This window comes from Eumetopias jubatus, unplaced genomic scaffold, assembly GCF_037043125.1.
Source record: "Eumetopias jubatus isolate StellerSeaLion01/CBP00866 unplaced genomic scaffold, mEumJub1_p1.0 scaffold_4, whole genome shotgun sequence".
NCBI lineage: Eukaryota > Metazoa > Chordata > Mammalia > Carnivora > Otariidae > Eumetopias > Eumetopias jubatus.
The window spans coordinates 16117166-16143891 of NW_028274810.1; the positions used below are offsets into that span (position 1 = coordinate 16117166).

A 26726-nucleotide genomic window follows, 5' to 3' on the forward strand; every position below is an offset into this window, starting at 1 on the left:
GTCTTGGTTAAGTGTTCCACCACCAAGTCATTCTATATTCCTCCTTTTCCCTTACCCCAACATGGAGTTCATCACACGGTCCTATGTAATTCCTCAGTATATCTCGTAACCAGTTCCCTTCCTCTCCTACCTATTGCTCCTGGTAAGCCCAGGCCACCACCATCTCTCACCTAAGTCACTGTAACCAGTCTTATAACCAGTCTTCTTGCCTTTCCTCTCACCATTTCTTCCCCCACATTGCCACCATTTCTTCCCCCACATTGCCACCAGATGACCCTTCTAAAAGGTACATCTGATTGTATCACGACCCTGCTGAAAATTCTTCAGGGTCTCGACAATGTCAGTGGGAAAAGTCCAAGCTTCTGAGCATGGTATATAAGATGATTTCTTGGTAGGTGTTGAGGCTGGTGACGCAATTCTCCATCTTATAGTTATTCAAAGATCTGGATTCCTTTCTTCTTGTGGCTCTACCATCCTCAAGGGTCTCTCATCATTATCTGCATTCAGCTGGTGAAAGTGGAATGAGCATGTAGGATTTTGTTAGCTAGGCCTAGAGAGGTACCTTCCCTCTTCATCGGTGAGACCTTGCTCACATGACCATATTTAACGGCAAGGGAGACTGAGAAATGTAATCTAGCAGTGTGCCCAAAGAAGGCAAGAAGGAATTTTGGTGGACAGCTAGTGATCTCTGCTACATCCCTTACACTCTTGTATCTTTGTTCACCTTTTACTACTCATTTTTAATATATTCAGGTGGAGCCACTTCTATGATGATTTCCTTCATGTCTTTATTCCCCACTGAACCTTGAACATTTTCTTTTTTTTCCTTTGGATATATTTTAGTTTATGATGTAATTAGCTGTTCTTCAGTAAAACGTTTATCATTATAAGAATTTCATAAAATATGTAGACATATTTCCCAAGAGTTCTAGTTTTTTTTAATGTACAGCGTTGTATTATTTTCAGGTGTGCAATATAGTGCTTTGACAATTCTATACATTCTCAGCGCTCATCAAGATAACTGTATTCTTAATCCCCTTCACTTATTTCACCCATCCCCCCACCCACTTCACCTCTGTTCTCTATAGTTAAGAGTTTTCTTTTTTCTCGTTTGTTTGTTTGGTTTCTTAAATTCCACATATGAGTGAAATCATATGATATTTGTCTTTCTCTGACCTATTTCACTTAGCATTCTAATCTCTAGATCCATCCATGTTGTGGCAAAGGGCAAGATTTCATTCTTTCTTATGGATGAGTAATATATATATGTCACTTCTTCATCCATTCATCTATCAAAGGAAACTTGGGTTGCTTCCATAATTTGGCTATTGAACCTTGAACATTTTCTATCATAGTGGCTCTGGTGTCTTCCCTGTTAACCTGTAAACTTCTTGAGGGCAGAGGCTATGTCTGATTCATTTCTTTTTCTCAAGCATTTACTGAATGAGTGAAGACATGCATGATTGTTGAGTAGAAGAGTAGATTAGTCAGTTGCTAAACTTCTTTAAAGTTCCAACACTCAAAGATTCTATGTTCTTAGTGTTAAAAATTTTACTCTAAGACTAAGGTACCAATAATCTATGGCAGGATATCTAATTTATATAAGATAAATGTACACATTTAAACACTATAACTTGTAATCTACCTTGTCTGAATCTCATGTCTGTAATATAACTTTTTCTCTCTTATAGATACTATTAAAATCTGTTGATATTGATGCATGCAATCTGTTGAAGCTTAACACATTTATGCAGTACCTTAAAGATAATGAGAAGATAATGAGGTTGACTTTTAAGAGTTTGGACACAAATAATGATGGTATGTCTCTATACAGTGAGCAAACATGTAGCCAAGAATTAGCCATGTTTTAGTAGAGGTTTATTATTTGATATTTGGCTTCCATGAAAGGTTATTAAAAATTCATTTATTTAATCCTGTCATTTGTTTGACTGTTATTACTTCTAAGGAATATTTTTAAACAATGTAATCTTTATTTGCATACTATCTTTCAAAAATAACAACCATCAACAAAAAAGCCTGTACCCTTTGAACAATATGCTTTTTCCCTGGAACAATATAAATATCTAAAAGATATTTATAACATTTTGATAAGGTTTTTACATGAAGCTCCATGTAGCAATGGTGGGTAAGCCAAATCTGGGAAGATGAGTGAAAGTTAGCTTAGTGAGGAGTGGGAAAGTGTTCCAGGTAGGAAAAATGGTTTGCTGGGAGACTGGTCACAGTAGGAGAGCAGGTCATGTCTGAGGAACTGGGGGAAGACCAGTGAGGTCGAGGCTGAGAGCAAGGGGAAGTTTCAGAGATGAGGCTAAGAAGCAGGCCTGGGCAGGATCATGGAGGTCCTTGAGGCCTGTAAAAGTTTCTGGACTTGATCCCTGGGGGAACAAGGTGGGGGGCGGGCACTGAAGAGTTTTCAGTAGGAGGAGTAGCACCATCGTATTTGTGTGGAGTATTGATTGGTGTCTAAGCTTACATAGGATTAGTGGTGATGGGAATAAATAATTTGGGAGATGTTTACACATAGAACAGATCACATTTGGTGATTGAAATTGGTGAAGGAAAGGTGAGAGGCAAGAACAATTGGTTTGAGCAACATTGGAGGGTGGTAGTATTATTTATTGATACAGGAAATATATGGGCTCTCTAGTCTCTTCTTTTTATCTTGGCAAGTAAAAGAAATAATTGGGATATTAATGTCTTATGAAATGTTGCAACAATGCAGTGAATATTGCTTAACTCTGCCTCTGTATCTTTCCAGAACTTCCAATTAATCCTTATTTTCTTTGTTCCTTTACAGGAGTGAGTGATACTTCAGAAATTATTGATGCTCTCGACTTAATAGGTATACAGATTTCTGAAAAAGAGGCAGTGAAGATTCTTGAAGGGTCAGCCCTTATATGTGTGTATACATTTTTTTTTAAAGATTTTATTTATTTATTCATGAGAGAGAGAGAGGCAGAGGCAGAGGGAGAAGCAGGTTCCCTGCGGAGCAGGGAGCCCGATGTGGGACTCGATCCCAGGACCCTGGGATCATGACCTGAGCCTAAGGCGGACGCTTAACCGACTGAGCCACCCAGGTGTCCTGTGTGTATATGTTTTTAAAATTATTTTTTATTTACTTTAAAAACCCTTTTCATTGTAATAATGACAACAATGGAAACTTTAGGGAAGGATGAGTGGCTTCCCTATTTAGTAGCCACTTTATTTTTTAATTTTTTTAAAAAGATTTTATTTATTTATTTTGACAGAGAGAGACACAGTGAGAGAGGCAACACAAGCAGAGGGAGTGGGAGAGGGATGAGCAGACTTCCCACTGAACAGGGAGCCAGATGTGGGGCTCGATCCCAGGACCCTGGGATCATGACCTGAGCTGAAGGCAGACGCTTAATGACTGAGCCGCCCAGGCGCCCCCTTATAAGACTTTATACTCAAAGTATTATTTTCCTCATTGCACAGATTAGGAAATTTTTGAATAGTGAGGTTAAGTAATTTGCCCAATGTCAACATAATCTACCACCCAAATATTAACTCACTGATATAATTTTAGTGCATATATCTATTGCTTTTTGTAAGCCTTATATATTATTAGTCAGTCAACCAATCAAGTTAGCTATCAACTGAATATTGTTTGGTACATTTTGCCAGGCACATAGTAGTCAATGAGGAGTCAGTGGTAAATAGGATGCTTCTGGTGCCCACCCTGACAGAGCTATAGGTCCATGGGGGTGGGGAGTGCAAACAGTGGGTAGGCAGTTGTACTGTGGCAAAGGTTATGATAGGAATATATAGGAAAACAACAAAGAAAGGTATCTTTTATCAATAAAAAATACTAAACTTTATCAAACTATTTTCATATTTCAAGCTGTTTTCATTTGACCTATTTATATGATAAATTCTTTTATTCATTCATTCATTCATTCATTCATTCATTCATGAGAGACAGAGGCAGAGGGAAAAGCAGGCTTGCCGCAGAGCAGACAGCCCGATGCGGGACTCGATCCCAGGATCCTGGGATCATGACCTGAGCCGAAGGCAGACGCCTAACCGACTGAGCCACCCAGGCGTCCCAATATATAATAAATTCTAGTGGTAGATTTTCTGCCATTAAATATTCCTGGGATAAGGCTAACTTGTTATGAACTATTTCATACAGGAAAATGTATAGGAAGATAAAGGTAAACATTTAACAACCATGCCATCACTGGATTTATCATAGTTAACATTTTTGCCATATTTGGCTCAAATTTTTTTGAATAAATAAAATATTACACATAGTTGAAGTTTTCAATGTATTCTTAATACTCATTCTCTTCCCTGCTGCCAGAAGTAACTATTATCCTGAATGTACTCTTCATTCAGATTTTTATCTCTCTATTTTACTGTAGGCATACTCTTAAAATATATAGCATTGTTTCTCATGTTTTTAAGACCTTATTTAAGTGGTGGCATACCACATATTTTTTAAAATTACTTTTTTCTAGGCCTTCTATTTTTGAGATTTGTTGCTGCTGGTGCATATAGCTCTAGTTAATCATTTTAGCCACAGTAAGGGTCCTGTTTAATAACTATAATTAAATTTACTTATGAATTCTCCTGATGATGGTCATTTAGGTTTAAAATTTTTTTGTTTTGTTACTAATACAAAACAATGCCACAGTGAATGTTCTTGTATACATCTTCTTGTATAGTACTTACAGTAGAGTTGCTTGATTATAGGGTATGCTAACATTTAACTTTAATTACATATACCAAATTGTTCTTCAAAGTGGTTGTAACAATTTAGCTTCCTACTCAAAATGTATTTCTTTTCAAATATTTGATACTGTAGGCTTCTGATATTTTAATATTTTCCAAGCCAATGAGTCCGAAATATTGTCCTGTTGTTTTAATTTAATTTGATTCAGTTTAACTATATTCCTCATTACTAGTGAGTCTGAGTATCTTTTCATGTATTTGTTGGCCATCTGGATATTCCTCTTCTGTGAATTACCTACTCATGTCTTTTGCCTATTTTTCAGCTAGATTGATTGTCTTTTTCTTAATGGCTGGCAGGTGTTTTTTCTAAATCCTGGAGATTAATCCTATGTTGATTATATGCATTGCAAATATCTTTTCCTACCTTGTTGCTTACTTTTAAATTCATATTTAGGCGGGTTTTTTTTGTCATTCTGCAGTTTAATATTTTAATGTAGTCTTATTTCTCCATTTTTTCCCTTACGGATATGCTTTTCACATCTTGAGAAATTCTTCCTTGCCCTGGGACATAAAGATATTAATCTCTATTTCTTTTTCTTTTTTTAAAAAAGATTTATTTATTTATTTTAGAGAGAGCATGCACATGCCTGCGTGTGTGCATGGTGGGAAGAGGCAGAAGGAGAGAATCTCAAATAGACTCCCCACTGAGCCCGGAGCCCGGGATGTGGGGCTCTATCTAACGACCCATGAGATCATGACCTCAGCTGAAACCAAGTCAGATGTTTAACCCACTGAGGCACCCAAGCACCCCAAGATATTAATCTATATCTCATTAAAAAATGTTGTATCTTACATTTAGTTCTTTAATTCATCTGTAATTGATATTTGTGTATGGTGTGAAGGATCCACTTCCTTCCTTCTTTCCTTCCTTCCCTCCTTCTTTCCTTCCTCCTTCCCTCCCTCCCTCCCTACCTCCCTCTCTCTTTCTCTTTCTCTCTTTCTTTCATTCTTTCTTTCTCACAGTTGGTTCTGTCATTGTTTATTACTTACAGTAGAGTTGCTTGATTATAGGGTATGCTGACATTTAACTTTAGTTACATATACCAAATTGTTCTTCAAAGTGGTTGTACCAATTTAGCTTCCTACTAAAAATGTATTTTTACATTTTCCCACAGATTTTAAATGCTTACCTCTGTCATATATCAAATTTCCATTTGTGTATGGCTGTGTTTCTGGTCTCTTTATTCTATTACATTGGTGTCTATTATACATCATTACCATGTCTTAATTACTATCATTTTATATACTTATTTTTTGGTCAATATGTGTGTGTGGTTTGTTTTTTTGTTTTTTTTTGAGAGAGAGAGAGAGAGAGAGCCGGGGGGTGGGGTGGGTGGTGCGGAGGCAGGGGGAGAGGGGCAGAGAATCTTAAGCAGGCTCCACACTGAGCATGGAGCCCAATGCAGGGCTCAAACTCAAGACCCTGAGATTATGACCTGAGCTGAAATCAAGAGTTGGATGCTTAACTGAATGAACCACCCAGGTGCCCCTTACTATCACCTTAGAATCTATCTTGATGTCTTGACTTTCCTCATCTTCAACAGTGTAAGTGCTCCTTTTGGCCCTTTGCTCTTCTATATTAATTTTAGAATTGACTTATTTAGTTACATACACATGTGTGCACATACGCACTCCTTTTGGAATGTTAATAGGAATTGCATTGAATTTATAAATTAAGGAGAAAATTGATATACTTATGATGTTAAATGTTAACTGTTCCATGAATATTATATATGTCTTTATTGATTTAAATCCTCTTTTCTGTCTTTTAATAAAGTTGTATACATTCTCTAAAATGGTTTTGTATAACTTCAGCTGGATTTATATCCAACTATGGTTTTTGTGGCTTTTATAAGTGTACAGCTGAATTTGAGTTGTTTTCACTTCATTAGACCATTTGTGTCCATATTAATAGTGATGCTATACCGACAGCTGAGATGGGACATGGAATCCTTTCTGTGATCTGGAACCTGTCTGCCTCTCTAGCTGCATCATCTCTACAACTTTCCTTCTACTCTGTGCTCTAGGCTGACTGGGCTTCTTTCAACTTTTAAAAAACCATGGTCTTTCTTTCCTCCAGACCTTGTACTCTTTCTGGCTGGAAGACCCTTTCCAACTCCTTCACTTGAATATCTCCCACTTACTCCTTAGGTCTCAGTTTAGATGTGACTTTAACCACTGAAACTTCTTTATCTTCCTGGTGTTTGCTTTTTTTTTTTTTTTTTAAAGATTTTATTTATTTATTTGAGAGAGAGAGAATGAGAGACAGCATGAGAGGGAAGAGGTTCAAAGGGAGAAGCAGACTCCCTGCTCAGCAGGGAGCCCGATGTGGGACTCGATCCTGGGACTCCAGGATCATGACCTGAGGCGAAGGCAGTTGCTTAACCAACTGAGCCACCCAGGCACCCCTGGTGTTTGCTTTTACAGCAGCTTTACAGAGGCTTGCTTGTCATACTCCCTGTTGCCAGTAGACTGTAAGCTTCGTGAAACAGGGACAGAGTATATTATTATCCATTGTTCTGTAGTCAGTGCCTACCATAGTGTCTGGCACATACTAGCAGATCAATACATGTTTTCTTATTGATTTAATGGTGTCACAAGAGCCAAGAGTGGAGCATGTCATATTTAACAGAATGAGTCAGCAACATAAATACTGAAAAACCATCCGTTGGATCTGAAATTTGGGAGATTTCTGGGGATCTTAGTGAAAACATTTTCAGTAGGGAGCTAAAGAGTTGGGTCAGATTGTTATTGAGTGAATGGAAGGTGAGGATATGGGGACTGTGAAAGTGGTTTACTGATTTGGGATATTTGGATAAGAAGAAGACAGTTAGGCAAGCCTTTATTTTTATTATTTTTTTTAAGGATAGGAGAGATTTGAGGAGATGTAACGATCAGAGAGGGAACTGTTAGATATGTTGTAGAGAGAGGAGAAAAGTGATTGGGAGGGAATGGGACCAATGACTTGAGAAAGAGAGAGAGAGAGACGGAGATGGAGACAGAGACAGAGAGACAGAGAGTCCTTCAGTAGGAGTCGACATTTCACCCTCTAGGTCTAGAGCACAGGAGGTAAGGATGAAAGTGGGTAGGGAGAAATTTATTCATTTACTCAACCAATATTTATTGAGTGCTTGACATTCATCTAGATGCTAAGGATGTAGTAGTGAAGGAAACAGGCAAAAATCCTTGCTCTTATGTAACTCAGAATAAACAAGAGAAGAAAACAGTAAGCTAGATAAACAATCTGTGTTAGATGGTGATTAGCAATAAGGGGAAATATAGAGCAGGGAAGGGAAACAGTCTGTGTGCGTGAGTGATACAAGGGGCTGCGGTTTTAGACATGGTGAGTAGGGAAGATCTTGAAGGTGAAGTTTGAGTAGAGATCTGAAGAAAGTGAGAGAAGGAGCCATGATAATTTTTGGGGGGAAAAGCCTTCCAGGTAAAGGAAACAGCAAAAGCAAAGGCCCAAGTTGGGCAGTGTATTTATATGGCTAGGGCACTGAGAGGGGACTAGTGTGTTCAGAATAGAGTGAATGAGAAAGAGGGTGGTAGGAGATTTTTACAGGGGTCAGATCATATCAGATCTTGAGAGGGAAATTATAAGGACTTTGGCTTTTACTCTGTAAGTCACTGGATGGTTTTAAACAGAGGTGTGCCATGATTTAACTTAGGTTTTGCAGTCTCATTCTGTCTTATGCGTTGAAAATAGTTTGTAGGCAGATAGGTCGAAATCAGGTAGACCAACCAGGACAGTTTTGCAATAATACAGACAAAATTTGAGGGTGGCTTGTACCAGGATGGAGGAGGTTGGATTCTGGATATATTTTGAAATGTTGACTTGATCTACTTCTGGAGCACATGTGGGGTAAAAAGGAAAGAAAATAGTTAAGGTTAATGCCAGGGCTTTTGGCCTGAGCATCTAAATAATGGAGTGGCTATGCATTGAGATGGATAAGACTGAAAAAAGCAAGTTTGGGATGGGGTGGTTATCAGAGTACAGGTTTGTTCTTGTTCTCTTCTAGATGCTAATCAGACATACAAGTAGCGATGCCAGGTAGGCAGCTTGAAACAGGAGTCTAGTGTTCAGAGGAACACTCTGGCAGAGATTTGGGAGTCGTGGGCTTATAGATGATATTTAAAGCCATGAGACTGAAAGAGATGACCAGGGAGAGAATATACTCTGAGTCCTGATATTCTTTAAAGTTAAGAGGCAGGGTATTGAGGGGAAACCAGTAAAGGAGAGTGAGAAGGAGCAGCTAGAGAAATAGGACAAGAACCAGGAGAATACTTTGTTCTGGAAGCCAAATGGAGAAAATGTGAGGAGGAGGCAGCTGTCTTTTTCAAATACTGCTGATAGGCTAAGTAAGGTGAGGACGGAGACCAGACCATTGATTTCCACTGCAGAGGCCATTGGTGGAGTAATGGTGGTGAGAGCCTGATGGGAGTGGGTTTAAAAGAGAACGAGAAGGAGAAATTGGAGACAGAAGATAGACAACTCTATAAGAAGTATCACTGCTGGAGTGGTGGGGGGTGGGAGGGACGGGGTGGCTGGGTGATAGACATGGGGGAGGGCATGTGCTATGGTGGGCGCTGTGAATTGTGCAAGACTGTTGAATCACAGATCTGTACCTCTGAAACAAATAATGCAATGTATGATAAGAAAAAAAAAAGAAGGGGCGCCTGGGTGGCTCAGTTGGTTAAGCGACTGCCTTCGGCTCAGGTCATGATCCTGGAGTCCTGGGATCGAGTCCCACATCGGGCTCCCTGCTCAGCAGGGAGTCTGCTTCTCCCTCTGACCCTCTTCCCTCTCGTGCTCTCTATCTCTCAGTCTCTCTCAAATAAATAAATAAAATCTTTAAAAAAAAAAAGAAAAAAAAAGAAGAAGAAGATAGCAGGAGGGGAAGAATGAAGGGGGGGAAATCGGAGGGGGAGATGAACCATGAGAGACGATGGACTCTGAGAAACAAACTGAGGGTTCTAGAGGGGAGGGGGGTGGGGGGATGGGTTAGCCTGGTGATGGATATTGAAGAGGGCGCGTGCTGAATGGAGCACTGGGTGTTATACGCAAACAATAAATCATGGAACACTACATCAAAAACTAATGATGTATGGTGATTAATATAACATAATAATAATAAAAAAAGAAGTATCACTGCGATGTGGGACCCTGGGTGGCTCAGTTGGTTAAGCATCTGCCTTCAGCTCAGGTCATGATCCTGGGGTCCTGGGATCGAGTCCCGCATCGGGCTCCTTGCTCAGCAGGGAGCCTAATTCTCCCTTTGCCCCTCCCCCTGCTTGCGCACGCATGCTCTTTCTCTCTGACAAATAAATAAATAAAATCTTAAAGTATTACTGCAATGTGATGACCACTGGATGTTATATACGACTAATGAATCATTGAATACTACATCAAAAACTAATGATGTACTATATGTTGGCTAATTGAATTTAAATAATTAAAAAAAAGTGTTACTGCAAAGGCAAAGAGAGATAAAAGGTGGTGATAGTGGGGAAAGTAAGGTCAACAGATTTTTTTTTTTTTTAAAGATGAGAAGGTGTGAATACTCATGTTTTGGGGAGAAATGGGATGACAATGTCCTGAGATTGAGTGTCTGGAAATGATTTGGTGGCTTGAGGAGATATTTGAAATTTAGCAACAGTAGAAGCTGAGAAAGGGAGCTGACTGACTCAAAATGTGGAAATTTTGGGAAGTTCACACTTAGCAATATATTTCACTATCTTTCTTCAAATTCTGAATTTCATTCAGGGATTTGAGAAATTCTCTAATGAGAATTCTTTAAAATTCTTAAAATTGACTTAATTATATTATTCCATATTAATGCAAGTTATATTTCCGTGGGTATTTGGGTTTATTATGGTATTTTTTATATCCAAATTTCATATCCATAGAAAGTGGAAATTGTCTTTTAAGAGCTGAATTACCAAAAAGGTAATTTTTGGTCATCATTTTGTTGCTAGAAAAGTTATGAGGTTTATCAGATGGAAAGAAGGGAAAATGTTTAAGAAGAAATGGGAGAAGATTGGGATGCAGGAATACTCGCTTATAGTTTTATAGTTCTTTATAGGTTACAAGGCCATTATATATATAATCCCATATAATAAGGGTATCTAGCTGGCTCAGTTGGGGGAGCGTGCAACTCTTGATCTCAGGGTTGTGAGTTGGAGCCCCACAATGGGTGTAGAGATTACTTAAAAATAAAATCTTTGAAAAAAATACTCTAAAGCTCTATGTTATAGGATTATTCCCATAGAAACTGAAGTTTAGAGGTGTAGGATGCACTCTACCTCACAAAAGTAACAGTGGCCAGAGCTCAACTATAACCCAGATATTCTGACTTTAAGAATATAAGATATCATTTTGATAATGCTGTTTGAAATTTATGAATCATAATTTATATTTGAGCATATTCTTTTTAAAAAATATACAGCATGGATACTGATGGGTCAGTGAAAGTGGACTGGGATGAATGGAGGAAGTTTTTTTTATTTAAACCTGCAAGAAATGTTAAGGAAGTTGCCCATCACTGGAACTATTTTACTGTAAGTGGTCTCTTCTTTAATATTTGTGTATTTTATACCCTGAGTCATGGGCATAAAATGTAATGCATTATAAACTGTTAGAAAATTATGGGGCCAGAATATTAGCTAGTGAGGTTTTCTTGATTAAACAAGTGATGATATAGAATGTTATTTCCGTACAAATTTGTATAATGTGAAATATCTGAAGTGACATAGAATATTTACTTCAACCAGGGGCGCCTGGGGGCTCAGTCGTTAAGCGTCTGCCTTTGGCTCAGGTCATGATCCCAGGATCCTGGGATCGAGCCCAGCATCGAGCCCCACATCGAGCCCTGCATCAGGCTCCCTGCTCGGTGGAAAGCCTGCTTCTCCCTCTCCCACTCCCCCTGCTTGTGTTCCCTCTCTCGCTGTGTCTCTCTCTGTCAAATAAATAAATAAAATCTTTAAAAAAAAAAGAATATTTACTTCAACCAAAGTTTCAACCTGCAAAAGGTACCCATTTGTTGGGAATAATTATGCACTTAACAGTTAATTGCTCCTACACGGCACCATTATTCTGTATTATAGTTGCTTATTTTCTTGCCTGAAAGTAGGGACTGTGAATTGCTCATTGCTGTGTCACATAGTACATTCCCAATAAATATTTGTTGGATAAATGAATAAACTATAACTGGAATTCTTTTGAAAGAGCGCTAAGATTCTGGTTTTTTTCACATTCATAGGCCCTCAAAAAAAAATCCTGCTTATGATACATGTACAGCAGAGCTTATTATCTGCTGCTCTGGGCATTACATGGGAAGGTCCAGGTTTTTTTTTTTGTTTGTTTTTTGTTTTGCCAATTCTACTGTAGGTAAAGATATAAACGGAAACTGCTTCCAAATGTGTGCTTATATTTCATATTTGTTTTGTTAGAGGTAAAGAGTCTGACTGAACATAACGTGGAGATCCACTAGATCTTGAACACTAGAGATACATTTATGTTATTTTCAGTTAAATAGTTATCTCACTAGTAGTTTATTAGTCTGTATTTCACCACAGCTACAAATATTTGGTAGAAACTGATGGGTTGTTCTTTTTTTTAAATATTTTATTTATTTATTTGTGAGAGAGAGAGAGAGAAACAGCATGAGAGGGGAGAGGGTCAGAGGGAGAAGCAGGCTCCCTGCTGAGCAGGGAGTCCGATGCGGGACTCGATCCCGGGACTCCAGGATCATGACCTGAGCCGAAGGCAGTCGCTTAACCAACTGAGCCACCCAGGCACCCGGGTTGTTCTTTTTGTATTCAATCTTAAACAAATAATTTTGAATTGAAAATGGTAATAGATTTTAAAATGGTAAATGTAAAGATTATCTTAAACATGATAAAAATATTATTAGTTTATTTATTTATTCATTTATTTATTTTTGGTGGGTGGCAAAGCAAGTTTTATTGAGCGATAGCAAAGTGATAGTACAAAGCTCCCAAGGAGGGAGGGCACCTGAAAGAGTTGCCCCAAAATATTATTTGTTTATAACTGATAGTATTTCAAGCTAATTTATGAGTAACTTAAAATACACTGGTTGGTGAAGCACAAAATTCTAGCGAAGGCTGATATTAATTTACTGTGGAGCTGAGATATATAAAACATTATTTAGATCTTATGAGGAAGAGCATACTCATTTGAGATCTAATTATAATTGTTTGTTTGTTTATTTTGTTTTAATAGGGAACTGATATGGGAGAAAATAGACTTTTCATGATTTAACTGATGAAGAGAGAAGCTCTGGCTTGTTAGGGAAATATCTGTTGGCTGGAGGCATAGATGGTACTTGTGCTTGAACATGCACAGCACCATTAGAGCATCTCAAAACCCTAGTGCAGGTGTGTTACATAGTTCATGTGCGTATTTCTGAGTAATGTGAATAATATTTGACGCTTTTCAAAAGAGGGGTTTCAGAGGTCTTAACATGATTCCTTGATATTCTCATGTGCAAATTACTTCATTGCCAGTAATCTAGGCTTGTTTATTCAATAGGCTGCCTCAACTCAAATTGAGGGTGCAAAAAACAAATAGTACACCCTTCTCAACCATATGCATTTTGGACTTTGGTGATGGAAGCAGATATGTAAATGAATAACTAAATACAATCTAATAATCTAGCACTAGTATTCTAGGGAGGGCAAAAATTCGGGAAGTCTCCTTTTTCTGTGGAGTAGGGGAAAAGGAGAGACAATACTCTGATTCTCTCCATGGGTTAGAAGTTGTGACACCAAGAATCAGAGGCTAGTCAAAGAGTTGTTCTCCTTCTTTATTCCTTAGCAGATACGGGGCTCTGTAGGTGGAATTCTTCAATTGTCTGCGAAGTTTGGGGTCCTAGAGCTGTTGTGGTCTCCTTGAAGTTGATCAGGCCATGGAGGGATTGGCTGAGCCTGGCGGCCAAGGCTCTGTGGTTTTGGCGGCACAACTGAAACAGAGAGGAAAAGGGTTTCCACTCTTCTCATAGTTCTACTCAGGGCAGAAATTAGGAACCTATGACGACATTCAGTCACTATCTCCTTTTACCTATCCTGGGTCACCAACTAACAAATTTCTCCGTAATTTTTATATAAAATATACAGAGCAAGGAGCCCTACCTGGCCGCTAGTGTTCTGGGTTTAAGGCAGGGGAAAGGGGCAGAAGGCCTCTTGCCTATTGTTCATCTGTTTTTTCAGTCCTAAGCCTTCCTGAATTCTTGAATTCTATATTTCTGAATCAAGAGCTGCTTCACTTTCTCCAGAGAATAAAGCCTCAGGGGCTTTAAAGGACAAATTGACTTCTCTATGCATTCTCTTCCATAAACACTTAAATTGTAACTTTTACTCTGCCAAATCAGTTATCACTTTTCCCTTTGCTTTCCACCTCTTCTGAATCTGCTGAATCACTAGTATACTTTTCCCTTGGGGTGACAATATAATTTTCATTTGAACCAAGACACTTTTTTTTTTTTAAAGATTTTATTTATTTGTCAGGGAGAAAGAGAGAGAGAGAGAGAGAGAGAAAGGCAGGCTCCCTGCTGAGCAAGGAGCCCCTTGCGGGACTTGATCCCAGGACGCTGGGATCATGACCTGAGCTGAAGGTAGACGCTTAACCGACTGAGCTACCCAGGCATCCCAGAACCAAGACACTTTTAAAAGTGAGAGGTGGTGCTTAATAATCATGGAGGGACAAGTTTTGGGCAAAGTATGATATATGGCCATCCTAGTTACTGCCTTCTTTTTTACTTTACTATCATTTTGGTTTTGGAGAAGGAGGAAATAAGCGTGTGGTCGAGCTACCATTTTTAAAAAAATTTTTATTTTATTATGTTATGTTAGTCACCATACAATACACCATTGGTTTTTGATGTAGTGATCCACGATTCATTGTTTTCGTATAACACCCAGTTGATCTACCATTTTTACTGAAAGTCAGTTTCTTGCATGTCTAAATATTATTTTATTTTGCTTTTCCCCTTGATTGGCAGTTTGGCTGAGCATTGACACCAAGGCTAAAAATGCTTTCCCTCAGAACTTTTAAGGCATTACCCTATTATTTTCTAGCATCTAGTGTAACTCGAGAAATCCGATGCTACTCTGATTTTTTTGTAGATGATCTTGTTTTTCTTTCTGGAAGCTTTTGGTCATGCCTCTATCCTGGGTATTCTGAAATCGTACAATATTTTAAGTAGGTTCTTTTATCATCCAGTACGTTTGACGCTTGGTGGGCTCTTCCTAACTGTAAACTTATGTCTTCCATAAGCATTGGTATATTTTATGATTTCTTTCCTAATTTTCTTTCCTCCATTTTCTTTCTCTGGGATTCTTATTAGTGGGATGTTGTACCTCCTGGATTGACCTGCTATACATCTTACCTTTTCATAAATACATTCTATCACTATGGCATTTTACTCAACATTCTGGGAAATTTCTTCCATCTTATTTTCTAACCCTTCTTTTGAACTTCTTATTTTGGCAATCACATTTTAAATTTCTAAGAGCTCTTTTTATCCCTTCAGTTGTTCCTTTTTCATAGTATCTTTTTCTTGTTTGGTGGTATTTTTTATTGATTCAGTATCATCTTGATTCTTTCTGAGGCTATTAGAGGGTCCTTTACATTGTTTGTTTTAGTTAACTGTGGCTTCCTGAATTGTCACTATTTTCTCTGGAATTAGTTTGATTAATCTTAGTTTTAGATTTTTATGTTGCCATTCTTTCCCCATATATGCGGTGATCCTTTATTCTTCCATATTCAAAATGAAGGACTGGATATTTTAGGTAGCTGGTATAGATTTCTTCTGCAGTTGGTTGTGTTTTCTAGTTATGTTTTTCCCACAGAATTTATAAAAAATTAGATATAATTGACAGATAACATATATATTAGTTTCAGGTGTACAACATAATGATTCAGTATTTGTACATATTGAAAAACTATCACCATGGTAAGTCTAGTTAACATCCATCACCACAAGTTGCAATTTTTTTTTTGTGATGAAAACATTTAAGATCTAGTCCCGTAGCAACTCAGAATTTTTGTTATAAAAGGAGTTTACACATCCTGTTTATCTGCATTCTTTCCCTGTCACCAAGAGAACCAAGCAATGACCACAAGAAGTAAGTTCCCTGTAAATCAGTTTCTTGAAAACTCCGCATTTTTTGTAGCCTTGTTGTTTCTTTTGCCAGGTGCTCTTTCCGTCTATGTGTGGCAGGCTCAAGCTTCTACACTGCACCACACTTCCTCAGACTTCTCTCATCAAGCCTGGGGTACTAGGAGCCCCTCCCAGGCCTTGCCTTCTCTTTGTAGGCCTATCACCTTTTCCTTTATATCTTGAGGTCAAAAGTTGGTATACTCTTGGAGAATTGAACCTTTTATCATGGTGAAGGACCCTCTTGATCTCCATAAATGCTTTTAGTTCTATTTTGTGTGACATTAATATACCACACTCTCTTCCCCTGTTTGGAATTTGTGTGATATATTCATAGTCATCCTTTTACTTTTGAACTTTCTGTATTTGTATGTTTAGATAAGCCACTTAAAACAGCATATGGTTGGGCTTTGTTATATTTTTAATTGGAAGATCTATTCCATTTACAGTTAATGTATTTAAACCCACCATCTTATTTTATGCTTTCTGTTGGCCCTGCCTGTTTTAAGATCCTCCTTCCTTTCTTGCCTTCTGTTGTATTTTAAAAAATCATTCTGCTTTTCCTCCCTCCATTAGTTTTGTTGTTGTTTTTTAAAATATTACTTGTAGCAGTAACTTGCGGACAAGGATGATGATACCCAACTTCAGCCTAGATTTCCGTTTGCTTCTGTCAGGTGCCTGGGAATGCTGTCAATCTGGGATCACTTTAATTCAAGTTCGAGTCTTGAAGTTCCCTGGACCACCCAAGTGAAACAAAGCCATGCTGCAAGTCCTTGCAGAAGCTGGTTTCTTCTGGTTTACCCTTACCATGAGGGTATAGCCCTGCAATGTCCCCATTTAAAGTGGAGGTGGTATGTGAGAGACCTATGCCTTTGGTGGGCCCTGGGATTTATCTTTTGTTCTTTGTTAATCCTGTGAGGCCACCAAAACAACAACTTAATTTCACAACTGTTTCTTCTGCATTCAGAATACACTTTAATGCTAATCTTACTTTTCTGTGTTTTCTCCTACATATTGGCCCTGTAATATGTTTCTGTCTTGTTAGCTCATGGATACCTTTAAGAAAACTTTAAGAAACATATATTTCATCAGCTTTTTTCAGTTATCCTTAGTAGGAAGTTCATTCCTAATCACTAGTTTGTCATTACCACACATGGAATTCTAAACATATTTTAAGGGGCGCCTAGGTGGCTCAGATGGTTAAGCGTCTGCCTCCGGCTCAGGTCATGATCTCCAGGTCCTGGGATCGAGTCGTGCATCGGGCTCCCAGCTCAGCGGGGAGCCTGCTTCTCCCTCTCCCTCTGCCTCTGCCTCTCCCCCTCGCTCTCAAATAAATAAATAAATCTTTAAAGAAATATTTTAAGGTTTCTGATATATTGTTATACTTCCTTCTAGGAAGATAATACCAACTTGCACTTTTCCTAGCAATGTGTGCTATTACCTGTTTCCCTGTATTCTCACCAACATCAGGTAATATTATTTTATAAAAGATTTTGCTGGCAAGAATTTCCAGAAGGATCTAAACGCTGGAATGAATCCTGTCACTTATATTTTTACCTTACTAATGGCATTTCTGACAACACTGGAGAGAGTTGAAGTATATCCTTTTGAAAACTATCAAGGTTGTTAATATTATATTCTGTTTTACAATCATATTTATATCCTCAAAGTTTTGTCAATAGGGTGATTTTAAATGTTTAAAATTAACAAATAGCATTTACATTCTTATGATGATATGAATATTATTTGTTGTAAAGCCAGCTGGTGTGTTAAAACTGTATTTCTTTCTTTATGGATCTAGTACCATACCTCCTTGTGGTAGATTGTTTGCAAAGATAGATTCCATAATTCTTCCCATCCTTTGCAATATCACTTTGCTACTCTTCCCATCAAGAGGTGGAGTTTATTTCACCATCCCTTGAATCTGGGCCAAATTTGTCCAGGGATGTTGTAGGACTTGGAAGCCTAGACTTCAAGAGGCCTTGCAGCTTTTGCTCATGTCTGCTTAGTGCCCTAAGTCCATCCGTAAAGAAGTCTGGACTAATCTACTTGAAAATAAGAAACCACATGGAGGGAGAAAGAGGCTCATAACCAACCAGCCATATGCCTGATACCATCTTGGACTATCCAGCTCCTGTCAAACTGCTAGATGACTATAGCTACACAAGCAACCACAGAGAAGAATAGCAGAAGAACCACTTGCTGAGCCCAGTTCAATTGCTAATTCATAGAATCACAAGGAAATGAAATGTTTGTTGTTTCAAGCCACTGAGTTTTTTTTTAGGGTGTTTTGTTACATAGCAATAGTTAACTGATACACCATTTTATGTTACTCAAAGGAGAGTATTTGCAAAAATCCAAATTACATTATGACTTAAATTACAGGAGGAGTGATAAAATATTTAACAATCTGTATAGATGAAAGAATATCACAGAGGCTGCAGTACCAATAAAGATGAGGATATGTGAGGTAACTTTTGGAGTGCACTGGTTGATGGTGGACGGTCATAGCCTCTGGGGTCAAATGGATACCTAAGCATTTGCCTGTTGGTGCAAATGCCATCAACAGTGGTGCTGTCTTTCCTGTCTTGATCTGGACTTGCTCTTAACAAAGAGGCCCAGGGATGACACAAGAGAAGGCAGGTATATAGACTGGGGCAGGTACCTCTTCAAAGTGGAGCCCACCTGGGACTCCCTGGAGCCGGAGTGACTGGTGTTGTAGGTGGTGGGTATACAAGGGCTTAGCTTAGTGATTGTGAATTGTCAAGTACAGAATTACTTCCTTATTTTATATATTGGCTATCAGGCCTCCTATACAGCTTTATTGTACAATTAAAGCAAACATATTTATTACTGTGGCTGTAATACAGCTATCATTTTGAATTTAAATGTCTGTTTCTCCTCAATAGAGAGTTGGTAATTGTTTTCTAACTGCAGCTGACTTGGTGATTAACCTCATTCTGGTTCTTCTTTTTCAAAATTAAAAAATAAACTTCACGTATGTATTGCAGGGATCCTGCTGATTCCCTCCATGTTTATTAAATATTCAACTATTATACTGCAAGGCTGCCTGCCCAGGTCCCCTAAAAACAAATAGTTCTTTATGTATTTTTACACTTTTATTTATTAAATAACCTCTACCCCCCAATATGAAGCTTGAACTCACAACCCTGAGATCAAGAGTCTCATGCTCCACTGACTGAGCCAGCCAGGCGCCCCCCAAATTGCTCTTTAATGCATCTTATTTTATTTATTTGTTTTTCTTTAATACCTCTTATTTTAAAACCACTTTTGCATCTTTAGTTGGATTCCAGTTTTCCTCTGCTCACACTGACCATACTGATCATACTTGTTAGAGGCCTCACAGCCCCTTGTTAGCAATAAATTCTCTGAGTTTCAGTGGTCTTAAACTTCTTAGAAATGTTATTTCCCTGATTCTTCTGTTTACATTTATATCTGATTCACTCTTTTCATGATGGGAGAGCCACTTGCCCATCCTTTGGAGGAATAGGAAACAAAGCCACAATGTCTATGGCATGTTTATCTATGTGCCATGTGTAAAGTGTCCCCCTTCATAAGCTATAGTGCAGGGATCAAAATAAACATGCTTCCAAAGCTGTCTAATCACCAGAGCAGCTGCTGCTTCCCTAATAAGAGAGACTTTCAATATCCGGGGAACTTTAACTCTTTCCTGCCCACTGCATAAAAATTACAATATGCAGACTTCAAAGTTCTTTAAATCATATTGTCCATTTTCGAAATTCTTCCTCTCCTTTTCAAGGCTCAGAGTTTAGAAGCAAAGAATGTGAGGATAATAAACGGTTTAAGAGAGATGGTCAAAGAGTGTGGAGTCATTTCTTTATGGAGAGGAAATTGTGTGAATGTTCCCAAGATTGCTCCTGAAACAGCTATTAAAGTCTGGTCATATGAACAGGTAAAGTCATACTGCCTATGACATTTATTTACAAGGAAAAGTTATTTAATTTTATTTTTTAAAAATTGCTTCAGATTATTACAAAACAAAGGGAGACGATTACTTATATTGGAACATTATTTTAATGTTATATTATTATTTTTTAGATTTTATTTATTTATTTATTTAAGAGAGAGAGAGCGAGTATGAGCAGGGGGAGGGGCAGAAGGAAAGGGAGAGAATCTTTAGCAGAATCCATGTTGAGTGCAGAGCCTGACATGGGGGTGGATTCCATGACCCTGCGATCATGATCTGAGCTGAAACCAAGAGTTGGACGTTTAACCAACTGAGCCACCCAGGCACCCTGTTATTATTATTCCAAAATTATGCTGTTTTTAAAAGAAAATTCCCTTTCTTTTTTTAGATTTTATTTATTTATTTGGCAGAGAGAGACACACTGAGAGAGGGAACACAAGCAGGGGGAGTGGGAGAGGGAGAAGCAGGCCTCCTGCTGAGCAGGGAGCCTGATGCGGGGCTTGATCCCAGGACCCTGAGATCATGACCCAAGCCGAAGGCAGATGCTTAATGACTGAGCCACCCAGGCACCCCGAAAATTCCTTCTTTTTAATATTTCCTCAAAAAAAGCTAGGTTAGATAACTTCCACCCCACCCATCTTCTCTCTGACCTCCACTGGGTTCTTTATCCTAAGACTTACTCTTTTTGTGATTGAAAGATGACTGCCTGAGGCTTCCAGGGGTTCATGGTTTCTTTGTGTGTAGCAGGAAGAGAGCTGACTCTTCTTGCAGTTCTCTCAGAAGAGCAAGGAAGCTTCTTTTGCGAAGTCTTCCCAAAACACTTCCTTGGGTCTCCCTGGTCCAGGTTGTGTCATTTATCAATCCTTGAACTAATCAATATTGCAGAGTGATAGAATGTACTGATTGGTTTGGAACAAGAAGCTAAAGTACAGACCAAAATAAAGGCCAAGGAATATCCATTCCTTAAGGAAAATTTTATTATCATTATGCAGTAATAATGACAGCTCCCTCAGTTTCTATGTGGCAAGCATGTTACACATCTGCATTATTGTGTTTAATCTTCACAACAATCCTGCAAAGTAGGGACTGCAAATATAATGGTGACCAGTATGGACAAGGCATGTAACTTCATTTTCCAGATGAAAAAACTGAGTAATAGAGAAGTTAGATAATTTGTTCTGGATTACTCAGTAAGTGACCTAGCCAAGATCAAGTCCTAGGTCTGTTTGTGATGTCACATTGCTTTGTTAAAATTGGATAGAGTTGCCGTCAGAACTTACTGCATAAGGTGCTTAGTTATTTCCATCTCAGTGGTTTCCATTCCATTATAATTCCTTATTATAATCAACACTTGTTGGATGTCTGCTGGATACCAAATCTTATTCTAGGCAAAAAGACATACAAGCTGAAGTCTCTACTGTTAAGGTTGGGACCTCCCACGTAAAGGGCATGACTATATTTAGGTCCTTGGTAATGTGCATTATGTTTTTTAACTATGGATTAAATGTCCAGGTGTTCATTGATATGAAATGTTTGTATGCCCTCTGAGACTTCTGAATATTAACATAACTTTAAACTCTTAACTTCTGAAGGAGTCAAATTAGGAACTTTTGAGCAATTTACTTCTGCTTCTTTGGCTGGTGCTACTGCACAATCTTATTTACCCCTTAGAGGTAAGTGCTGGTGAAAGAAGATGATTTAATTGCTAATTTTAATGAAAATTATGGCTATTTTTTTCAAATGAGCCAGAACCCTCTTACAATTAGTAGTAATTACATGGAGTAAGGAAAACTTATTGCCAGGGCAATATCACCAGAGCTGTGACATCTAAGCTGACATTTCTATTACTGTTCTATTTTTTTTTTTCATTTTCCCTTCCATATGAACATTAAAATGGGCTTGCCAAGGTTCTTTAAAAACAAAGAACAAAACCAGTTGGGATTTTTGACTGTAACTGTACTGAATGAATTTTGGGAAGAAATGACAATTGCAATACTGAATCTTTTTGTCCAGGAAGGAGATATCTCTTTCTATTTAAATCTTCTTTATATTCTTTGATAAGGTTTATAATTTTCTTATAGCGGTCTTACACATTATGAGGCTTTTATAGTACTGTATCTTTGTTATATTTGTTACTATTAATGTATTCCTTTACATTTTGCTAATATTTATTGTTAGTATATATGAAAACTCTTGGATTTTAACTTCTATCCAACCACTCTACATTACTCTTATTAATTCTAATAATTTGGAAGCTTTTAAGGTTTTCTCTTAATCGTTGTTCTTCTGAAATCTCACCATGACATCTACAAATTTGTATTCTTTTCTTCATATTAGTTAATTTTTTTTCAATGAAACAGTTGGCATTTTTGTGGTCCTGGGAAATTTTTTACTATTAAATTTTGGATTATATTTTTCTTTCTTTTTTTTTTAAAGTAGGATCCATGCCCAGCATGGAGCCCAACATGGGGCTCAAACTCAAGACCCTGAGATCAAGACCTGAGCTGAGATCAAGAGTCGGACACCTAACTGACTGAGCCACCCAGGCACCTGAGGATTATATTTTTCTTTTTGATCTTGCTATACTCTCCTTCTGTAACTTTTTTTAATCAATTAATTATTCCAGTATAATTAACATACAGTGCTATATTACTTTCAGGTGTACAATAGAGAGATTCAACAATTCTATATACTGCAATGCTCATCGTATTAAGTGCACTCTTAATCCCTATTACCTATTTCACCCATTGCCCCAAGCACTTCTCCTGTGATAACCATCAGCTTGTTCTCTATATTGAAGACTGTTTTTTGGTTCATCTCTTTTTTTCCTTTGTTTCTTTGTTTTGTTTCTTAAATTCCACATATGAGTGAAATCTGGTATTTGTCTTTCTCTGATTTATTTCACTTAGCATTATACCCTCTAGATTCATCCATGTTGTTGCAAATGGCAAGATTTCATTCTTTTCTATGGCAGAGTAATATTCTATTGTGTATATATACCACTTCTTTTTTTCTTTTTTTTCAATTTTTTAATTTAAATTCTAGTTAGTTAACATATAGTTATAGCACTTCTTCTTTATCCATTCATCTATCTATGGACACTTGAGCTGCTTCTGTAATTTGGCTATTGTAAATACTGCTGCAATAAACATAGGGGTGCATATATCTTTTCAAATTTGTGTTTTTATATTCTTTGGGTTAATACCCAGTAGTGGAATTACTGGATCATATGGTAGTTCTATTTTTAATTTTTTGAGGAACCTCCATACTGTTTTCCACAGTGACCGCACCAGTTTGCATTCCCACCGATACTGCACCAGGGTTCCTTTCTCTCCATATTCTTGCCAATACTTGTTGTTTCTTGTGTTTTTGATTTTAGCCATTCTGACAGTGTTTGGTGATATCTCATTGTGGTTTTGGTTTGTATTTCCTTTATGATTAGTGATGTTGAGAATCTTTTTATGTGTCTTTTGGGCATCTGTATGTCTTCTTTGGAGAAATGTCCATTCAGGTCTTCTGCCCATTTTAAAATTGGATTATTGTTTTTTTTTTGTGTGTGTGTGTGTTGATTTATATGTTCTTTTTTGGTGTTGATGTATATGTTCTTTTTATATTTGGATACTTACCCTTTACTGGACATGTCATGTGCAAATATCTTCTCCCATTCTGTAGGTTGTCTTTTAGTTTTGTTGATTGTTTCCTTTGCTATGCAGAAGCTTTTTATTTTGATGTAGTCCCAACAGTTTATTTTTGCTGCTGTCTCCCTTGCCTCAGGAGACATATCTAGAAAAACATTGCTATGGCCAATGTCAGAGAAATTATGGCCAGTGCTCTCTTCTAGGATTTTTATGGTTTAGGTTTCACATTTAGATCCTTAATCTATTATGAGTTTATATTTGTGTATGGTTTAAGAAAGTGGTCCAATTTCATTCTTTTGCATGTAGCTGTCCAGTTCTCCCAACACCATTAGTTGAAGAGACTGCCTTTTTCCCATTGCGTATTCTTGCCTCCTTTGTTGAAGATAATTGACCATGTAATTGTGGGTTTATTTATGGGCTTTCTATTCTGTTCTATTGATCTATGTGTCCATTTTTTTTTGTCAGTACCATACTGTTTTGATTACTAGAGCTTTGTAATATATCTTGAAATCTGGGATTGTGATACCTCCAGGTTTGTTCTTCCTTTTCAAGATTGCTTCAGCTATTTAGGGTCTGTTATGGTTCCATACAAATTTTAAGATTATTTGTTCTAGTTCGTGAAAAATGCTTTTGGTATTTTGATAAGGTGTGCATTAAATCTGTTGATTGCTTTGTGTAGTATGGACATTTTAATAATTTTTTTTCTCCCAATCCATGAGCATGGAATATCTTTCCATTTGTTTATGTCATCTTCAATTTCTTTCGTCAAGGTTTTATAGTTTTCGAACACTATGGGTCTTTTAACTCCTTGGTTAAGTTTATTCCTGGGTATTTTATTATTTTTGGTGCAGTTGTAAATGGGATTGTTTTCTTAATTTCTCTTTCAGCTACTTCATTATTAATGAATAGAAATGCAACATATTTCTGTTTATTGATTTTGTGTCCTATAACTTTACTGATTCATTTATCAGTTCTGGTAGATTTTTGGTGGTGTCTTTATGGTTTTCTGTATATAGTATCATGTCATCTGCAAATAGTGAAAGTTTTACTTCTTCCTTACCACTTTGGATGACTTTTATTTCTTTTTCTTCTCTGATTGCTGTCACTGGGATTTCCAATACTATGTTGAATAAAGATGGTGAGAGTGGACATCCTTGTGTTGTTCTTAATCTTAGGGGAAAAGCCCTCAGTTTTTCACCATTGAGTATAATTTTAATATAATTTTTCATATATAGTCTTTGTTATGTTGAGATTTGTTCCCTTTAAACTTACTTTGTTGAGGGTTTTTATCATGAATGGATGTTGTATTTTGTCAAATGCTTTTTCTGCATCTATTGAAATGATAATATGGTTTTTTTATCCTTTCTCTTGTTGATGTGATGTATCATATTGATTGATTTATGAATATTGAACCATGTTTTCATCCCTGGAATAAATTCAACTTGATCATGGTGAATTTTTTTTTAATGTATTGTTGGATTCAGTTTGCTAATATTTGGTTGACGATTTTGCATCTATGTTCATCAGAGATATTGGCCTGTAGTTCTCTTTTTTTGTAGTGTCTTTGTCTGGTTTTCATAGCAGTAATGTAGGCCTCACAGAATTAATTTGGAAGTTTTCCTTCCTCTTCTATTGTTTGGAATAGTTTGAGAAGAATAGGTATTAATTCTTCTTTAAATGTTTGGTAGAATTTACTTGTGAAGCCGTCTGGTCCTGGACTTCTGTTTGTTGGGAACTTTTTGATTACTGACTCAATTTCATTGCTGGTAATTGGTCTATTCAAATTTTCTATTTCTTCTTGATTCAGTTTTGCGAGGTTTTATGTTTCTAGGAATTTATCCATTTCTTCTAGGTTGTCTAATTTATTGGCATCTAATTACTCATAATATTCTCTTATAATTGTTTGTATTTCTGTGGTGTTGGTTCTTATTTCTCCTTTTTCATTTCTGATATTTTTGAGTGTTCTTCTCCATTTTTTTTTTTTTTTTTTGATGAGTCTGGCTAAAGGTTTATCAATTCTGTTGATCTTTTCAAAGAACCAGCTCCTGGTTTCATTGACCTGTTCCATTATTTCTTTAGTTTTGATTTTGTTTATTTCTACTTTAGTTTTTATTTCTTTATTATTTCCTTCCTACTACTGGTTTTAGGTTTTGTTTGTTATTCTTTTTCTAGCACCTGTAGGTGTAAGGTTAGGTTGTTTATTTGAGATTTTTCTTGCTTATTGAGGTAAGCCTGTATATTTATAAAATTCCCTCTTAGAAGAGCTTTTGCTGCATCCCAAAGATTTTGGACCAATGTATGTTCATTTTCACTTGTCTTCATGTATTTTATTTCCTCCTTGACGTCTTGGTTGACCCATTCATTGTTTTGTAACATGTTGTTTAACAACCATGTTCTTTCCAGATTTTTTCTTGTGGTTGATTTCTAGTTTGAAACTAGATGTAGTTTCTGACCACTAGGACTGTGGTCAGAAAAGATGTAGGGTATATCTTTGATCTTTTTGAATTTGTTGAGGCTTGCTTTGGGCCTAATCTATTTTGGAGAACATTTTATGTGCACTTGAAAAGGATGTGAATTCTGCTGTTTTAGGATGGAATGTTCTGAATATATCTGTTAGATCCATCTGGTCCAATGTGTCATTCAAAGTCACTGTTTCCTTGTTGATTTTCTGTTTGGGTGATCTATCCATTGATATAAGTGGGGTGCTAAAGTCCCCTATATTATTGTATTACTACTGATTACTTCTTTTATGTTTGTTATTAGCTGCTTTATGTATTTGGGTGCATAAATATGTATAATTGTGATATCTTCTTATAGGATTGTTCCCCTTATTATTATATAATGTCTGTCTTTGTTCCTTGCTACAGTCCTTGTTTTAACATCTATTTTGTCCAGTATAAGTATTGCTATCGGCTTTCTTTTCACTTCCATTTGCATGATAAATGTTTTTCCATCCCTTCACTTTCAATCTGTATGTGTCTTTAGGTCTGAGTAGAGTCTCTTGTAATCAGCAAAAAGATGGGTCTTGCTTTTGTATCCATTCCATATCCTGTGTTTTTTTGATTGAAGCATTTAGTCCATTTACATTCAAAGTAACTTGTTAGGTAAGAACTTATTGTCATTCTGTTACTTGTTTTATGATTGTTTTTGTAGTTCTTTTCTTGCTCTCTTGTCTCATGGTTTTGT

At 37.2% G+C, this 26726-nt stretch overlaps 1 pseudogene; it reads left to right on the plus strand.

Moving 5' to 3' along the window:
- LOC114208093 (mitochondrial adenyl nucleotide antiporter SLC25A24-like) overlaps positions 1–26726 on the plus strand; it is a 66275-nt pseudogene that overhangs the window by 2087 nt on the left and 37462 nt on the right.